Source organism: Amphiura filiformis, chromosome 9, assembly GCF_039555335.1.
Source record: "Amphiura filiformis chromosome 9, Afil_fr2py, whole genome shotgun sequence".
NCBI lineage: Eukaryota > Metazoa > Echinodermata > Ophiuroidea > Amphilepidida > Amphiuridae > Amphiura > Amphiura filiformis.
The window spans coordinates 67,790,357-67,796,356 of record NC_092636.1 but is presented as its reverse complement, the minus strand read 5'-3'; positions in this window follow the sequence as shown (position 1 = coordinate 67,796,356).

The window sequence follows — 6,000 nt, the reverse complement described above, 5'->3', positions numbered from 1 at the left end:
ATGGTTATTCTGCATTTTCCGGTATACAATAGTTGCATTACCGCGTCAAATGCAAATCGGCTTGGCGTACCCCAGGCATGGGGATTTTCTATGTGCTCTGGAGATGGGTTTTTAAAAAATTCCCTAGCAAGAAATGGACTTCCGGCGCTTAACATAAATTTATGGGCTGGCACGCTCATCATTCCGTTTAGGCCGATGGTCGCGTCACAATACTGTCGACGCTTCACTTGATCGAGAAATCATGATTCATTTAGTTCGATATCAAGCATTCTTCTGGGATTCATGTTTGAAACTGTAAAAATAAACAACAAAGAAATTCGAATAATTATAACGAAGATTTCAACATATTTCTAAAAATATTTGACATTTACATAACTTGGATAAAAAAAAAAAAAAAAAAAAAAAAGTCTTTTTTCTTGTGGAAAAAGTAGGCCCTTTCTTACCGTTGATTATTTCCAGGAGTCTTGGCTTCAATCTTGTTCCATCATCGGATAGTCAAAAAACCATTGTGGGATAACACGTGAATAGGTGTGAATAGATGAATGCCACTGACTTTATTTTATTCTAAAAGTGTTCTTTTTAAATACGAAAGGGTTTTTTTTAACGGGGGCGGGTGGATTTTGACTAAATATAACATTTGTGGAAAAAAATACACTTTTGCGCAGGACTGTTTTTCGTGTATTTGTTTAGTTAGTTTCACCCAAAAAAATTTTTACCACAAAATTTATTGGGTTTTTTTTCCAAAAATTTCATTTTTTACCAAAAAATCTCAATTTCTGAACAAAACTCCCAATTTTAACCCAAAATGGTTTTCTTTAAAACATAGGCCTATTTATCTTGTATTCTTAAACCACAACCTTTTATTTTACCAAAAATACATTTTTTTACCAAAAATCTACTCAATATCTGAAAAAAAATCACAATTTTGACCAAAAAAAAAAAAATATTTTCTTGTATTGTTTTACCCAAAATTACCAAAAAATATCAATTTCTGAACAAAATCACAATTATAACAAATTAAAAAATATTTTTTCTTGTATTTTTAAACCACAAAATTTGTTATATTTTATTTTATTTTAAACTAAAAACTTTTTTTTTTACCAAAAATTACATTTTTTACCCAAAAATCTCAATTTCTAAACAAAAATCACAATTTTAGCCAAAAACATTTTATTTTTTTATTTTTTTTTTTTTTGCCTTTTAAAAAAAAATTTCTACATCTTTTGGTAGCGTTTCAGTAAACGGCCTCTACCTACTGCAAATTTCGGTGGTGGGTTAGGTAAATTAGCCGTTTGATGGTTGGTCGCTTTACCTGGCAGCGTGGGGCTTACTTGAGCGGCCTATTGGAGTTTTTTTGGCGTAATCTGATGACGCCATCATAAGAATCGTAAAAAAGTCTAAATTGGGGTGATCATTTCTTTTTCGTATAATGCTTCGCATTGTGGATTATTATAAATATGAAATAGATCTTCTGGCCAGATTGGATAGTCTATGTTGTGCAAAATTTCGCGTTGAGTGGGCCACCTGGACTTGTACCTATCTGTGGCCAATCTGTTCCTATTCACCGCAAATATTTCGGGCCAGTTAGCATGGTTAGGCTGTTGGCATGGTTCTGATTCTTGTTCGTGTTCAGCACTCATGTTTATTGATTATCTGGTAATAAAAATTTGAAAAAAAAACCCAATTTACTACAAAGAAAGCAATAAGTGAACCTTAAAAGTTTCAAAACCAGATTTTGAAATTATTGATTAAAAAGTAGTTAACAACAGGTTGATGCCCTCTGGTAACTTACATACTAAGGAAGAAGGGCAAGGGTTATTACCCATGTTGAGGACAGTGAAAATAAGATCACAGAGAGAAAATTTATTACCCTTTTACCGGCAGTAATTCAAGGATACGATTTTATAGATTTTTAAGAACATGCACAGTCAAAAGTCATTACTAACTAAAATGAATATATAATAAACCAGTCCTTTACCTCATGCAGTACAGCATTTTTAGGTCTGATTTAAGGGGTACTACACCCCTGCCCAATTTTGTGCCTATTTTTGCATTTTTTCTCAAAAATTATAGCGCATTGGTGACAAGTAAGATATGTATATTATTATATTTTATTGATCAAATACTGGGTTTCCCTCATTTTTGACTGTAACTCCACAACTGCTGTCTGTGCTGATATAAAATTTCCAGTGCAGTAGTTGTAGTCCTTGCCCCTATAATATACATATCTTACTTGTCACCAATGCGCTATAATTTTGAGAAAAATGCAAAAATAGGCACAAAATTGGGCAGGGTGTAGTACCCCTTAATATTGTCAATATTACGTGTTTGCTCCGTAGAGCCTTGCGACTTGCTGCTTGGCGACGACGTTGACTCTTGGCTTGATAACATCTTCTGGTGGCTTCTGCTTAGCTTTCTGTTCTTGTTGCTTCTTTCCGTTGTGGAAGTAGATCTTGAATTAAAGATAACTGGTAACTGTATCTCAGTGTTTAGTTTTCAAGTGAATTTATGAAATCAATTTGATTTGATCTGATTTTAACAAGTAAGGCATCATTTTAAAGCTAAAAAAATGCAGTCTATCCTAGTTTTAAATCAACATTTTCATTTTCATTTCTGAAGACAAATGGTTGAGTCATAAATATGGACGAGTAGCTGCTTATTACATTCGACTGGGGTTTTACAGTCAGCTAATGTTCTTAAGACCTGTTTGTGATGCTGCAAATGTTACTGACTAGCAGAGAGTTTGACATTCCCTTTAAACAATATGCCCAGACTTTATCAGTGTGGTTCCCCTCATGAGACATGATAATAAAATGAAACCGCAGCAAAAATGTTCAGGCGATTTTCAAATCCAAATTGAATCAAATCGAACAAGTAACACTTTCACAATTAAAAAAAGCTGTTTTTCTCAAAAAGTGGATGTAAGGGGTTTTGCAACAAAGCTCTTCATTTCTCCTTATAGTTACACAACTTACCCTATAGGACTCAACTGCAGAAATTTCAGGGTCTTTCCTGTTATGAATGCGGCCCTGTAGAAAGCTCATGTACCTTTCAAATGCATACATGGACAAACCATGTGGACCCGCACATCAATACATCGTCTGGTAGATGCTGTATTTGATGAACCAGTATAATGGTCTACAGGTAAATGAAAAATATGGCAATAGGTTAGAGTTATAAATTGACAGAAGTTTTGATTCTAGGTGCCATTTCCAGCGCTCACCCTCAAAATTTTCTTTTAGGGCTTGTTTTATTGACGCTATAGAGGCCGTTTGTTCTTCATTCAAACTATTGAAAAATACCAATGCATTGTCTACCAACCGCGTCTGAAATGCCAACTTTTGTTTTGGTGTTGTGAAATTGGTCAAAATGGCATGCGTGTCAAATTGCCTACAGAATTCATCAAAATTTTCTGACGGTCGGCCATGATAGATCTGGCTAAATCCGCCATACAATATTTGGTAGCCATCCCGACACCTTCACCTTGACCACCCGCACCTTCACCTTGACCAACGGCACCTTCACCTAGACCACCTGCACCTTCAGGGGGGTCAGCCATAAATTAATTTAATAACACGGCAAAATTTTTCGCGCCACAAATCAACTTTGGCGGGAAATCAATGAAGTGTGAATTTCACTTAAAACTACCAAAATATCACATAAAATATATACAATGAATCGATCCAAGATTGCTATAAATAATAATACCAAAATAAACTTACCTGCGTGGTTGGTTTTTCCACCGCAGGGGTAGCCGACAGCCAGTCACAGATTGGTACCGGGAAAAGATCGGATTCTGCACCATTTGATATGACTCCGAACTGATATGAAAACCCACTCGCCAGTTATTTGGTTAATAGAAATTAAACCAGATACATGGCCAATGGATCTCACAGTGAGACGGGGAAAGACTCGAACAGAAATATACGGATAGCAAAATATAACTTCACAAATAAACTTCAATTCGGTATCAACAAAGTGATCACAACATAATATAGATGATTGAATATGCTCACGTCTTGATCCCACAGCGGCTGACTATCGACTACCCAGGATAATAGACGAGGGTAATTGAGGAGAGGAAGCCGCGGAGCGATATATTTAAATGAGGAAATATAGAAAGAAAATAGCGCCATAACAAAATAATTGAAATGGATCATGAAATTGATGTAAAAATATCACAGCTAAAAGTATACCATTCCATGATGGATTGCAAGGACCTCCGATTTTCCCGGAAGTGGAATAAGTTTTGTTAACAAGAAGTACAGTAAGCCAAAAAATTAAGGTACCAGTTACGTTCACCCCCTGTATATCCTAAAAAAAGACAGATATGTAATAATTGGAACCAGCAGCCAGTAGCTGCATCTTTAAGACCTCATTCTTTGACATTGTTTAAGAAATAAAGACACTACGATCCAAAAACCCAAGGAAGATGCAAATTTAAAAAGTTGCAGTTTGCCACATTGCATGCCCTATTGATTTATACACAAAGCGTTAGCGAACAAGATAACTAGCGCTGTGCTTTCATTGATTAGAACACAAATGTGCAACTTTTTATTTTGTATCTTCATCAGGTTTTGGACTGCCGTTTCTTTATTTCACAACCAATTTCAACAAATAAGGTCTCAAATCAGAGCTAAAGAGTACAGGCATCGGCTGCTTGTTTTGATTTTGACACATTTGTCTTTATTTAGGATATACATAGGTGAACGAACACAACTGGTACCTTAATTTTTTGGCTTATTGTATGTTCTTTTTCAATTTGCTATTGACAACATTTCAACTCTCAGTATGTGTCATCAGCCATTGTGTGACATGTGCCTGCCTTCAATCATCTGGCTTTTTTCTGAATCACAAGAATACAAGTGCACATCAAACTAACCTCTAGTCCTAGGGGAAGTCCCTTTCCATCCTCACCAAAGATGCAACCCAATGCAGATGTTACCGCTGAAGGAAGATGGGGAAGCGTGTAACGGGCAGGTTCTTAGAGGAGCAAGTACCGACGAAAACACACACACAGGATACCAATTGTGAGGTTAATAGTATATTTTTCAGTCCTTCTGATACAAAGGTTTTGATGAACCATCTTTGGGTTCACTGCCCCAAATAGTTACCTAAAGGAGGGCAGTATTCCCCCTCCCTCTGAACAAACGCTATACTATCTGTGTCCATATAGCAGATGGATGAACAAATCTAGTACATTGTATACAATCAACGAAAAAAGTCCTTGGAACGCTTGACACACTCTGTCAAAATTCCGTGCAGAATTTCTTATGTTCATGGAAATGACCTATATTGTGTTTGGGAAGAAACATGACATCTACAACAATATTTACCCTTCCCCTCTCCCCATCAAGCAATGTTGGAACACATTGGGGAACCGCTGAAGACATTGGCATTTCTCAACATTGCATGGGGAGAGGGGGTGACAGTTTTCCGTTATTTACACGCAAGCGTTCCAAGACTTTTTTCGTTGATTGTAGCTTGAGTCGTCATACGCAGTTGTGAAGACAGCAACCAAATATGCACATTGGGCTGTCTGAAATAACTTTTGGTCTTATAATGGGTTTCACAAAGATGTTCGTTGTGGAAGATAAGAATACCGACTTCTGCACTCCCTAACGGACATAGAGCATCCCATGGGTCTATATACTCTGACTGGAGCAAGTCTTTGGACTGTCCAAACTTACCCCAGAGGGTGTTCAAGATGGGTTTTGCAAAAGCACCACAGTCCAGGATTATGTACAATTTTTTCCCTGTCCAGATGTATACCTTCTTCACGTAGATAATACTCAATATACTTTGTCTATGTGTTTATACTTTGTGATGTACAATTCTTGCATCTTGGCACTGCTTGCAGAAGTGATATCTTTTACTCACTATAAAGGCATGCCCATCTGCACTGCATGTTGACTTTCCCAAAACTGCCAGCCAAGCACACCCCAAGCAATGGACAATATGCACAAAGGATCACCTGTTGGAGACAATCATTTAAATCAG